Raw genomic sequence first — 14,805 nt, forward strand, 5'->3', positions numbered from 1 at the left:
TCAAAGTTAATTAGCCTAATATTTTAACCCTTTTCACAATCAAACTTTATGTGGCTTAATATGGAGCCAGCTGTTGGCCTGGCCCATTCCCCTCCATTAGACAGGGGTCATTGGTAAAGTAATGCTAAAGTAGAAGAGAAAGGCAGACTGTGGCAGATTGAGACTAAAGACAAATGCTTCAAACTAAACACCATATAGACTGCTACGTAAGCACCATGACCTTCAAAAGTGTGCACGGACTTTAAAAAAATGAAGGTGGGTTTCGACTTCTATTTTTTAGCATCATAAGAGAAAGTGATCTGAATTTGGAGTAGTTAGTTCTAGAAATTAAATCTCTAGGACCAGATGGTAAAATAATCAGGATGCTTCACAAAATAATATTATAAGAAGTCATTTGATTTCTAGAAAAGGAGAAAAAAGGCAGTCTGGCTTTTGCAGTGATATTGGAAGACGGCTTTAGAATAAATTTTATTACCCAGAAGACAACAGTAAATGAAATCCCAGCTGTGACTCTGAAATACAGAGTGTGACCGTCCTTCTTGGAAATGTTTCCTCTGCTTCATTTTCCTGTCCACACTTGCCCCGCTCCCCTCCATCCCTCTCTCTTCCTCCCTCCCTCACCTCATCCTTCCCCAAATTCAATTTTTTTAAATACACTAACTTTAAGAGTTGGGCATGAGGGGACAGTTTTTGTGTCTTAAAGAAACAAAGTGTATACTGTGATGTGTGCATACGTCAACATTGTTGTTTTCCTATTTTTAAAATTCATATCACAAATAGATCTCTTCTTAAAATTTTAGAATACAGTCAAGAATGCCTGCTGATTCTCTACACATCTTGGACTCATGAACTCGGCAGTGAAGTGGACAGTAGAATCAATCTGTTTGGAGGCATACACAAATTTGGTGCGGTGGTAATATCTTTGCATTGCGAATTACAGATGGAAAACCATCTTTAGGAAAAAAATACATGAAATCCAATATTTCTATTATTTTTTAAAAATTAATTCTTTGAAATGTTTATATATGTATATAGAAGTGTTTTAATTTATTTTTAATTTTTTATAATATATTTTTATTATATATCACAGAGAAAGGAACTTCCCTTGAGGAAATGCCTCCATGAGACAAGCTGTAAGGCATTTTCTCAATTAGTGATCAAGGGGAAAGGGCCCAGCCCATTGTGGGTGGTGTCATCCCTGATTTAGTTGTTCTGGGTTCTATAAGAAAGCAGGCTGAGCAAGCCAGGGGAAGCAATCCAGTAAGCAGCATCCCTCCATGGCTTCTGCATCAGCTCCTGCCTCCAAGTTCCTACCCTGTGTGAGTTCCAGTCCTGACTTTCTTTGGTGTTCAACAGCAATGTGGAAGTGTGAGCTGAATAAATCATTTCCTCCCCAACTTGCCTTTTGGTCTTGATGTTTTGTACAGGAATACCCACCTTGACTAAGACACACTGGAATGTGAAGAGTCAAGAAAATAGTGTTCAGTGATGTCATTATTGCTTAGGTGTGTGTTAATTCTGTTTCATCTTCATAAGTATTGAGGTATGTAGCAGCACATGCATTTTCTTTATTTCTCTGCTATTGTACTATTTCATCTCCCACTGAATAGCCACTGTGCTTTGAAGCACTGACTTATTATGAGTGATCTTGCAGCCTGTCATGGGCTCATTGCTTTCTCTTTCTCCCTAAATATATAATATTTTGTCCAACCCAAACTCGTGTCATGTGGTATCTGGACAACACCTTGTTTATTTGTACTCTATATATTTATTCCGTCCCATAACAGTGGTGTGAGCAGAATGGTGGCCATAATCATATGCCAGAAAGGACCTACTGGCCATGGTTGGCCAACACCCTCTATTAAATCCAGTCATGCTCTGTGTGAGTAAAACATCATTCCATCTAGCTCTTGACTGTTGTTTTTGTCAGTGACTCAAATACCAGGATGAAGTGGGCAGAAGTATTAGACTTCCATTTCTAGTTAACCAAGACAATGCCATTGGCTAACCATATTTGTATTCTGGGCTTTCTTACACTTACTACATGAGCCTCACTACCTTCAAAGAGGTCAGATTCCAAGAGTTTAAGTATGAAAAGATCATATAGCTAAAAACAGTGAGAACTCAAGCTCATGAATTCGTTTTGTGTCTAATATGCAAAACCATAAGTATGAGTTGTTTGTGTGCTTTATTTTGTGTGAAGGGAGATATTAAGAAAGATTGTAAGAACTAATAAAAGCTCGATGCTTTACTTTGAGAATGTTATGAACCCTCCCTCTATCAACACAAAATTATATCATATAGACCTCTCCTTGGTTCATTGCACAAAATAATAAAAGATATTCTCATATGAGTACAACTTAGTTTCGGTGAATACCTCCTTAGAAGGGGACAGTTCGCACCCAACTGCAATCATTTAGTAGGTAAATGACTTTGCTGTCTTAACTTTTGTCAGCCAAACTTCAGTGATCTGAATGTTCATCAGAAATGACCTTGTAGCCTCTTGCTGTTCTAGGACAGGATATACATGTATAAATGTGTCCAGAGGCACAAAACAGACCAGTCATCACATGACATAGTCTGAGACTTCTTACTTTTGGTAAAATGTAAAGCTCAGTTACTAAAATATAACAAGGAGAACACAAAACTGTCTCAATGCTGTAGGCCTTGTTAAAGGGTAAAGCTCCTCTATTAGTACTTTATGTTCCCTCACAAGCTGAAAGACTCTCAAGAAATAGCAACAGTGCTACAAAGCATACTGTGAAACTTTCCAAAATGAAGAACTAAGACTATTTCAATAACTCAACAGCTTCAGACACTAATAGGAAAAACTATTAGAAAAGTCAAGCCCCCCTATTGCTAGACGTAAAGACTTCAGTACTTTTTCTCTAATGACAGAGGTATCTATTAAAGCTTCAGAATTAAAATGAAGCATAGCCTACACTGTATATGTAATAAGCCATGTACAACCTATACATAATATATACCTAAGAATAAAAGCTCTAAATGTTACAGAATAAAATTTTCCATCAGCAATTTAAAGCAACATATTACAAGTACCTTTCTTGGTGTGTGTGTGTGTGTGTGTGTGTGTGTGTGTGTGTGTGTGTGTGTGTTAATATGTGACCACACATATTAACATAACAATTCAACACAGCTCCATAAAACACAGCATTACAGGGTGATAGATAAAACAAATAAAATAATTTTGTCCTCAATGAATTTGCTGTTTTTCCCTTACCAAGATTATATCAAATTATAAAAACAACCTAGAATAGGTACCAATTTTTTATCTGAAAACATCTTTCAGGAAAAATTTTTAGCTCATAATAAATTTTTGTAAATAATTGGTTTAAATACAAAGAATAAACTTAAAGTGTAATAAAACCCCAAAATAAAACAACTAAATTTCTTATACCAGTGAAACCAAATCGGAAAGCAGACCTTTTGATAACCTGATAACAAGTCTCACAACTGTCTGTGGTGGTCTGACTAAGTATGGTTTCCATAGGCTCATAGATTTTTGAATGCCTGGTCACCAGGCAGTGGTACTATTTGAAAGGATCAGGAAATGTGGCCTTGTTGGAAGAAGCATGTTACTGGGGGTGGGCTTTGAGGCTTCAAGAGCCCAAACACTCTCTCTTCCTGCTGTTTATGGATCTGGATCTAGAAATCTCAACTGCTTTCCAGCACCAAGTCTGCCTGTATGCTGCTATTCTCCCACCTTGATGACAATGAACTAAACCTCTGAAAGTGTAAGCAGTAGCACCAGTAAAAAGTCTTAGAAGAGCTGCCACAGTCATGGTGTCTCTTCACTGCAATAGAACAGTAACTAAGAAAAAAAAAGTTGGTACCAGAAGTGGGGTATCACCATTATAGGCCACACTGAACACACTACTTGTTGGTGGAACATAGAGTTTGAACTAGAAAAGCTCTTGAATGCTTTATATGGGGCTTAATGGGGTAGGAGTATGGAAGACAGTGGTACTGAGAGCAATGTAGATTATGACAGCTCATCTCAAGAAGTTTCAGAAGAGAAGAATATTAGTAAGTGACCTAGAGACCAGGCTTGTACTATTTTGGCAAAGAATGTGGCTGTTTTCTGCCTTTCTCCAAACAATCTGCCTGAATCTAAACTGGAGAATTTTGGATTAATGATGTTGGCAAAGGGGATTTCAAGACTGCCTAGTATTGATGCTGCCCTGTGGTTATTAGTGGTCACTCTTATGCAGATCTATAATTAAAAATAGAAAGCTAAGCAAGGAAAATACAGAATTACAATTTGAGGAGAAAAAGAGCACTAGAAAGTATAATGGAGCTAAGTCCAATGCTCAGATAAAAAAAAGGTTTAAAGAAAAACTAGATGCTAAATGTAATAAAGGGAGTGGTAGCCTCCAGGCAAGACCTCACCCAGCTAAGCTTCCAAATTATAAAAATGAATTAAAGAAAAACTTAAGCAATGAAGAAAACCAATAACAGAAAGCTGATAGAAATGTAATTAAAAGAGGGGGCAAGTTCCAGCCCCAGCAAGCAGAAGAACTTGGCAGCCCCTGCCACATGGTTTGGCTTTATCCCTCTATCTCTAAGGAGAGCTGCTGAGCCCAGGCATGCGTCACGGCTGTCCCTGCATGGAAGCTCAAGAGAGGCCATTGCATAAAGCTGTGAAGGTGAAGCCTGGATTGCCTGAGAAACCCCAAGCTGTTGAAGATTCCAGAGTCATGAGACATCAGGTAAGGAAAGTTGTTAACAGGGCATGGAACCAGCCCAAGAGAGGGAAGTAGGTTACAGTCACCAAAGCTGAAACAAGTTGGCGATCTGAAAAAAAATGTGTTTACATGAGACATGGAGACACAGAGTTCAGAACTTGCCCTGCTGGGTTTGGGTCGTGCTTTGATCCAGCATTTCCTCAGTTCTCCCTTTCCTCCCTCTTGCAATGGTAACACATATTCTGCACCGTTCTTTTTTTTAATTTTTATTGGATATTTTCTTTATTTACATTTTAAATGCAATCCCCTTTCCCAGTTTCCCCTCCGGAAAACCCCTAGTCCACCCCCTCCCCCTTCTTCTATTAGGGTGCTCACCCACCCACCCACCCACTCCCTCCCACCTCCCCACCCTGGCATTCCCCTACATTGGGGCATCGAATATTCACAGGACCAAGGGCCTCTCCTCCCATTGATGCCCAACAAGGCCATCCTCTGCTATACATGCGACTGGAGCCATGGGTTGCTCCATGTGTTCTCTTATGTTGGAAGTATGGTGATCGGCTTCTTGATTTTGGTTTTACAGAAGTTATAGTTAAGAGATCACCTTGAGTTATAGAAAAGACTTTGGACTTTGCAGTTTTAAACAGCATTGAGACTATGATTGATAGACTATGAAGTTGGACTGAATTCATTTTTGAACTATGATGTGATTACAAGCCTATAGAGGCCAGGGAGTAAAATGTGGTAGCTTGAATAAGAATGGCCCCCATATGCTCATAGATTTGAAAGCTTGAGCACCATGAAGTGGCACTCTTTGAAAAAATTAGGAGGAAAAATTGAAAGAAATATGTTACTGGTGGTTGTGCTTTGAGATTCTCTTTTCTGGCCACCTGTGGATCAGATATGGAGCTCTGGGCTACCTCACCAACACCATATCTACCTATGTGGTACCATGTTCTCCACCACAATGATGTTGGACTAAACCTCTAAAACTATAAGCTAGCACCAATTAAATGCTTTCTTTTATATAAGTTGCCTTGGTCATAGTGTCTCTTCACAACAATGAACACTGACTATGACACTGTCCATGGCCTCTCTACAGGAAAGTTCAGACTCAGGCAAAGGCAGAAAGCAAAGGAGAATAATCCAGAAATATCCCCGAACCAGGAGTCATAGAGTCAACCTCAGAATCTATAATATTTCTAGATTCTTTAGAATTGCTAAGATTTGCTGCTATGAGCAATCCCAACTCAACCAGCAACCTTGCAGCCTATAAAGGGACAAAGTCAAGTTAGCAATCCCTGTAGTAACTCACCAGGCAGCACGGCTTTCAATAATCCAGCAGGCACAGCACTGCAGAAGGGACTTCTGAAATTCCATGTTTCACCTGTTAATTGCATATTACAAATTTGCAAGGCCAGAGGAGCTAATTAAAAGAAAACAGGAACAAGACAGATAACTCCACTGGAAAATACACTTGCCACCAAAACTGGCAACCTGAGCAATATCCCCTGGATCCACAAGGTGGAAGGAGAAAAAACCTATATAAACTGTCTACTAACCTCCACACCCATGCAACACACACACACACACACACACACACACACACACCACAAGTCCTAAAAATTAAAATTAATGTAAAATATTTCACAAGTATGCATGTACACACACAAATATAAATAAATAATGAAACAAAACATCCTTCTGTCCTGTGCCATCCACCTTGCCACGATTATTTCTTTAAGAAAACACAAAACAACAACAACAACAAAATGAAACAAACAAGTAGTAGAAGAAAATGGGCTGGATCAATATCTATACAGACTCTGAGCACATCTCATACATATTTCCAAGTTAAAATCCAGAACATGTGCCAACTAATTATCTACTCTGGTTCATCAATGCTCCATATACCTGTACTAGCTTTAAGGTCATATAAATGTTACTTGGGAGTATGACATTTTATACCATTTACCAACAAGGCAGATCCAAACCTGAAAAGTTATAATACCAGAAACATGAGTACATAAAGGAAACAGAGCTTAAAACAAACTCTGTCTAGAAATATTTTTAAATTCTTATTCTGACGTGCCTTACACTGAGAATGACAAGCTCACCATAGCAGCTGGGACTTTTTCCAGATTGATTCAAAAACAATTGGAAATTCAACAAAACTTTAATTCTTTGTTCTTCTTCCACCCCCTTCACTTGAGACTTTTAACATGTTCCTTTTCCTCTTGCTCCGAATGGCACGGTAATCAAAGCTCTTAAACAACCTTTGGTGGTTATAAACACGTAATGAAGGCAGCTTTTTGTTGTGTTTTCATTTGCTAAGGCAGCTTTCAAAATGAAAAGCTCTACCTGTGAGCAGCTGGCAACAGTTTAGCAGCAAATTAACTTGAGTTTCAAAGAGCTACAGTTAAACACTTGGGTATGTTGTTAATACACTTTACAAGTCACGCAAATTTTAAGAGCAGCTAATGAGAAAAACCAACCATAACTTCAACACTTAGATATCCATCTCAACACTATGAAATGTCACTTCCGCTGGTTTTTCTATAAAGATATCATATATTTGATTTCAAAGCCGTTTTAATTAGCATGTTATAGATGTTTTTCTGCCATTAACTATTACCTTATGATCTTAAATAATAGTGTGGTATCTTATTTTATAGATGATTTAGTCATTACTCTTCTTCATCAACATGTTGAGATTTGATATCACTTAAACAAACCTCAGAGAACATCCATGAGGGCATTTCTGGGGTTATTTGACTGAGGTGAAAAAAACTCGTGTTGTATATGGGCAGACCACAGTGAGATCCAAAGTGAATGAGTGAGTGAGTGAGTGAATGAATGAATGAATGAATGAATGAATGAGAGAAACCAAGTTGAGCTCCAGCCTTTGTCTCTCTCCCTTTTTGACTGAGCTACTAACTCATGCCCTTGCTGCTTCTCCTCTCTCCACCGAGACAGCTATGCCCTCAAAGGCGAGCAAAAGCAAATTCTTCATTCTCTAAATTGCTTGTGTCAAGGCTATTGTGACAGAAACATTAACCATTAAACTAGTGTTGCTTGTTTTATGTTTAAGAACAACATTGCATTTAACATCCTTATATTGGGACTGGAGAGATAGCCCTGCAGTTAAGAGTACCTTTTCCAGAGGATCCAAGTTCTGTTCACAGCACCATGTGGAGGGGCAATTTCCTGTAACTCTAGCTACAGGAAATTGGACACTCTTTGGCCTCTAGGGCATCTTTCACAAGTATGCATGTACACACACAAATATAAACCAACAGTGAAACAAAACATCCTTCTGTCCAGTGCCATTCCACCTTGTCATGATTATTTCTTTAAGAAAACACAAAACAACAACAACAAAACAAAATGAAACAAATAGTAGAAGAAAACGGACTGGATCAATAACCATACAGACTCTGAGCACATCTCACACATATTTCCAAGTTAAAATCCAGAACATGTACCAACTAATTATCTACTCTGGTTCATCAATGGTCCATATATCTGAACACCTACTCTAGAGTTATAACTGACATAATAAACTATGGACAACTTTGAAGGCCCATGGAAATACTACTGATACCTCTAATTTTTAATTAAAAACTAATGAAGAAAGACTATCTTCAGGCTCACTTTGGGGGTATTCTCTCAACCAGCCAGATGATACAAGGATAATGAGTTCAGTATGTGCTTCCATTTGTGCCACCTCTGAACTTCAACAGCAAATCTCCTTGACTTGCTCCAGCCCGCCATTCTAGCCTACAGATTTGGATTTTACCAACTCAATACAATCATGGGAGACCCTCGAAATAAATCTCTCTACATATATGTACCAGAAAATACATAATAAACAATGGGTAATGATTCAAAGTATGTTTTCCTCCACATATAAATAGAAATTCTCTGACAAGCATCTCTCAAGCTTTAAGTGTGCCTATAAATCACTGAAACACCCTATAAAGTATTAATTATTCTTAAAATTCTAGATTTTCCATTTGAACAAGTTCCAAGATAATGGGATGGCACTGATTATGAACCACACCATTATGACCAGGTCTTGATTGTCAGTAGCAGACAAACCACTGTACCTCTAGCATCCATGAAACACCTACTTCAACAATAGCCTAGCTCCCCAAATAAGGAATTTAAAGTAATATTTCCCATAACATTGTCTTTGCTTTACCAAGCCGGCTACTTATATAATGTGCCAGAAAAACAAACCCAAGGCCTTACCAATATCTATTTTTAAACTAATGATATGCTAAATGATATAAGCCTGCATTCAGTTTTTATCACTGATCCTATTTAGAGATTTATACGACTACAATATAATGTAATGGGGGAGGGTTGTATAATCATGTGCAGGTATGTGTGCATGCATGCATGTGCATGTGTGTATACAAGTGTGTATGTATATGTGTGTATGTATACGTGTGTGTGCATGTGTGTGTGAGTGTACGTGTGTGTGTGTGTGTGTGTGTGTGTGTGTGTGTGTTTATGTACCAGGGAGTCAGAATATCAGATTCAATCCTTTCGTGTCATGGCTTGCCAGCTGGCTAAGCTTACGGAATTCTGAAATACTAGTCACGCCAGAATTCCACCCCCACAACCTGGCTGACAGCTTTATCAACAATCTGGAGAGAAAGCAGCCCCTGGCTGCCCTTCCCTCTCTGTGGTGCCAATTGTGGCCTGAATGTTTAGGCTTCAGCAATAAACAGAAGCAGGCAAGATCTAATTATCCAAAGTGAGTATAAAAAAATACTTTAACTATTAACAAAAATAATACGTAAATAAATAAGCAAAGGAGACGTCCAGGACATGAATCAACTTTTAAGACAATGATGGCATAAGTAACTGGTAACTTTAATACAGCAGTGATAAGCTTAACCACTCTGTGCTCAATTACCAACACTCACGGGCAAATATGTCAAACAAATAGATCTTTCAGCTATCCAGTGGGTGAATCATAGCAAAAGAGCAATTAGCAGAGCAGTAGATTCTCAAGGCTAATAGAGAACACAAAGAAGTTATGTGAGCTTATCATTGCTCCTTAAATGTTTTGATTGAATACAGTAATATAGTTCTAAATTATGCAACAAGCCACTGACTGCCTTATCTACTTCCCCCAAGAAACTGGCTGAAAATGATAAGAGAGAAAGCACAGAGCAAAGTCCTTCAGAGCGTCAGCTGAGCCACTACAATCTGGATGAGTCTTAAAGTGTGCTGCATCAAAAAAGACAGGAGTGCAAAAGTGCATGGTAGCCCACATGATTCCACTGTGGAAGGATAACTTGGAAAAAAATCATAGCTAAGTTTAAAGGTTTTAATTTCTTATGTGTAATTATGTGTATTGTGGAGAGGCAATATACACATGTGAGTGTCCGAGGGCCAGAAAAGAGCATTGTGGTAAGCTGCCCCACATGGTTGCTGAAACGGCACTTGAATACTCTGCGGGAATATTACTAGTTCCTAGCCTTATATCTATCCAGCCAGCCCCATAGCTGAGTTGCAACAGAATGGTAGTTCATAGCATACAAAGTATTGCTACTAATTTTTCAATTCATAAGGGGAGTAGGAAGCTAATGTCACAACTATAAAGAGCAGAGAAAGCCTGGTGATGTCTTCAAAAAAAAGTCGTGCTACACAAGTCATTCATATGGAAATTATTTGACTCTAACAACGGACCATTTTCAAGAGCTATTACATTATAATGATGTCCATTTTAAAAATAATCTTTACATTTCAAGCAAATGTATTTTCATTTCATTTCTATGCAGAAAGTGGAAGGAAACATTCCATGAACCCTACTGTGGCCATGAATCTAATCATAGCCATGTATCTGATGTGGGCTCTGGACACAAGACAAACCCTCAAAGTTGGAAAGGACAATGTATGTTCTTGCCAGATCTATTGCATTATTGGTGATTATGTCTCTCCTATTCCTGGCTGGTTGTCTGTTAGTGATGATTTTCTGTGTGTGGCCACCAGAGTTGTGAGTGGTTTGTGGAATATTTGGAACTTAAGGTTGACCTCTCCTGTAGTCAAGCATCTAGGTGATTGTGGAGTAGCACCCAGGTTAGCCACTCCGAAATCAAATGTGAAAGGTGGTATAAAATATTACTATCGGCATGACCCATCCATGTGCAAAGCAAGCAACTGTTAACACATGAAACATACCCTTCCCTCAAAGATAAACAAGAGGGGAGCCATCCTTTGCCACTTCAAAACAACAAAACACAAAGAAACAAGAAGCAAAATACCAAGTTCTACCTGTCTCAGCCCATTTTTCTATTAAAGTTCTGAGTAATGAAGTCACTTTGCACTACTATATACCTCTAAAATTTTAATGTTGGTAAAAATGTAAACAACAACCACAAATAGTCTAACACAGAGAGAGAGACACAAAACTCTCTCCCATTATTAAAATAATGACCCAAATTCCATAATAAGATCTAGTCTCTTCATTTTTGAAATTGAATAAGATCCGGTCCCTTCATTTTTAAAATGAAATTCTCAAGGACATACAACTGCCATAGAGGATTTCATTTGATTTACACTTGCTATTAAAAAGGCATCTGAAAATTGGTTTTCTTTGTAAAGAAAAGAATAAAGACACCACATATCCCCTCAAAAAGTTGAGCAAGTAACAAGAAAACCAACTAAGTGCAAACTCAAACATCAAGGAATGTGTATCACTGTTCTTATTCTCTCTGACTCTCATCCCTCTCTGACACCTTTTTCTCCCTCTCTCCTCACCACGTGTTCCTGGCTGCCTCCCCCTTTCCCCCTCTTCTCTCTCCCTCTCCTTCTCTGTCTCTACTCCCTTCTCAACTCCCCTTTCTATGTCCTAAATAAACTCTATTCTATACAAAAGAAAGAAAGAAAGAAAGAAAGCAAGAAAGAAATGTATATTACAGATGTTGAAAGAACAATTCTCAACTTCATATGGGAAAAAAAACAATCCTGTACAATAGAAGAACTTCCAAAGGTGTCACCCTCTCTGATCTTGAGCTGTACTTCAGAGCAACAGTGATACAAAGCTGCATGGTGTTGGCATATGAACAAACAAGTGGATCAATGAAATCAAGTTGAAGACCCAGAAATAAACCCACACACCTATAAACACTTGATTTTTGATAAAGAAGACAAAACCATACAATGGAAAAAAAGAAAGCATCTTCACTAAATGGTGCGAGTCTAACTAGGTGTGCACATGTAGAAGAATTTTTGAAAATAGATCCAGATTTATCATCCTGAACAAAACTCAAGTCCAAGAGGATCAACATCCTCAACATAAAACCAGATACACTAAATCTAACAGAACAGAATGTGGGGAATAGCCTTGAACTCATTGGTGCAGGAGACAACTGTTCCTTGAACAGGACACCAGTTGCTCAGGCCCTAAAAGGAACAACTGATAAGTGGGACCTCACGAAACTGAAATATTATGTAAGGCAAAGGACACTGTCAATAAGACAAAACAGCAGCCTACAGATTGGGAAAGTATCTTCACCAACCCTACATCTGAAAGAGGGCTAATATCCAAAATTTATAAAGAACTCGAGAAGTTAGACACGAACAACCCAAATAACCCAACTAAAACATGGGATATAGAGCTGAAAAGGGAATTCTCAATTGGCCAAGAAGCACTTGAAGAAACGTTCGAAGTCTGAAGGGGTAACTGCCGATTTCTTTGGAAAGTCAGTTATGCCAAATGGTGTTTTGCTGTGGAACACAGGTGAAGGAATGTTTTTGCTAAAGCAGACATGTGAAAGAATGTTGTGATGAAGCAGAGACTGGTGAAAGGACGTTTTGCAATAGCAGACACATGAAAGGATGTGTGATGAAGGAATAGAAATGTGACCCCACAGTCAGTGGGAGCTAGAGCATTTGCTCCACCTCGCTACTCTTCACTGATGACATACATGTATTCGTTCACCTTACATTACATTGCTGAGCTTTGCTTGTGGTGACTCCATAGAGAGAAGTGCACCAAAGAACTTCTTGCCACCTCTGCAGCCTTGGGCCAGTTGGCAACCCCTGTGGTTTCTTCTGGATTGAACCACCCTTGCTGTTTCATGTGTGGTGACTACCAAGTGGACTGGACTGTAGCTGCTGATTCATATTTGGTGGTTGCTACTGGACTGAACTGAAGATATCTGACAATGAAAATTGGACTCGCCCCCAAAGAGCTATTTCTAAACAGGTTTGTATGTATTTACAAATCAAAAAAAACACATATATTCTATAAGCCTCATTTTGCATCTCAACTTGATGTATGAACTCTTCTTGAAATGCCTCTTACCTAGATAGGGACCAACATAGACCAAACTTCTACCAAATTTTGCCCTGACAAACCATTGAGTTTATCTTCAGTTTACTTACAGGGCAGAGTGAGGGTCTCCCATACGGGAAAAGAAAATAGCCACACACACAAAAAAAGCCCATCTCGCATGGATGGTGACTTCCCCATAGCTACATGAATAGAGCTCCCACTTCTGATAACCTCCACACCTCTATTACCCCCAAGACCATAAAATCACATGCATCTGGGCTGAAAGGTTGGGAGGAAAAGTGTAGATGAGAACGACTGGACTATCCGGTCAGGGTCTACTGCCCTGCCCCACCCTAGCTTCTAAACAGGAACATCAATAAACTTAATCTTCAGGATTGCTTGCAAGCAGTCACAGCTTCACAAGGAGCACTCTAAGGGAGACACATGGATCTCTGGGAAAGGGAAGTAGAATAGATTTAGCAGGTGGACTAGGGTCAGGTGGGGATGAGAGAAATGGGGAGAAAGAGTACTGGGTGACAAGATTGGAATTGGAGGGCATTGTGGGGAGGGGCAATATGGAAACCTAACCCAGTAGAAACTTTTAGGATTCTACAAGGACAACCTCATCAAGGACTCCTAGTGACAGTGGATTTGGAGCCTGAACCAGCCAACCTCTGTAATCAGGTAAGGTTTCCAGAGGTGTGACTAGGAAACCCACCTAGCCACAAAACCTTCAATGCACAAACTGCACAGCCTTCAAGGTGGACTGGGGCAATGGAGGCACCAGAACATGTGGGAGTGACCAACCAACAAAGAATCTAAGATAAGGCCCATACTATAAGAGGAAGCCTATAATGCCTGGGTGACCAGGAATTAAAGGCTAGATAGCCCAGAGACCTATTGTAGAAAAAAGTCAATAAAATGATTTCTGATGATATTGTTATATACTCATAGATAGGTGCCTAGCCCAGTCATCATCAAAGAGGCTACTGCTGTCAGCAGAGACGCACAGCCCAAAAGCAGGCAGAGGGAGAGCCCAAATAGAAAATTTCCATCAGGTCCTTCCCTTGGGAGCCTGGAGAACCCCATGGAAGACAGGAGAAGCAGGCAGGAGCCAGAGGGGGTACAGGATGCAAGAAAGCACAACCTTTCAAGCTTCATCACTGACAGTCACAGAGCACCCACATGTCTGCACTAGTCCTCTCTGTATATGTTATGGTTGTACAGCTTGGTGTTTTGTGGGACTCCTAACAAGAGACAGGGGGTTGTCTCTGATTCTTTCCTTTGCTCTTATGGCCCCTTTCCACCAACCTGGTTGCCTCACCCAGCCTCAATATGAGGGTTTGTATCTACTCTTATTGTATCTTGTTATAGAGTATCTGGTGGATATCCCAAGGAGGTGTGGTCTTTCCTAAAGGGAAGAGGAGGAGGAGTGGATCTAGGGGAAAGGGGACATGGGGTGGAGGGGAATAGAAGGAGTGGAGGAAGAAGAAACTGCAGTAAGGATGAATTAAAAAATTAAAATAAAAAATGGCAATGCTCTCAGAGGATAGCATTATACAGCTCCCCTTCCTAAGGATTCAGACAAGAAGGCAGCATCTCCAGCCACATTAGAAAAGATTTAACATTGATCCCTCCACCTGTTTGGGCCTCATTCTGTTTCACTCTGTACTTTGTGTCTCTAGAATTGCCAGTCCCCAGTCCTACCTTCCTCTGAAGAGAACCTCCATCTGACAGGTCTGTGGCAGAGAATCATCAACCACATCTGATCCATGGAGCATCCTCAAAGCTTTCTTCCTTTGC

At 39.6% G+C, this 14,805-nt stretch overlaps 1 pseudogene; it reads left to right on the forward strand.

Annotated features, from left to right (window-relative positions):
- Nucleotides 1-3,971: 3,971 nt before the first annotated feature.
- Nucleotides 3,972-14,805, forward strand: part of LOC116898319 — a 36,980-nt pseudogene continuing 26,146 nt past the window's right edge.

Source organism: Rattus rattus, chromosome 4 (assembly GCF_011064425.1).
Source record: "Rattus rattus isolate New Zealand chromosome 4, Rrattus_CSIRO_v1, whole genome shotgun sequence".
Lineage (NCBI taxonomy): Eukaryota > Metazoa > Chordata > Mammalia > Rodentia > Muridae > Rattus > Rattus rattus.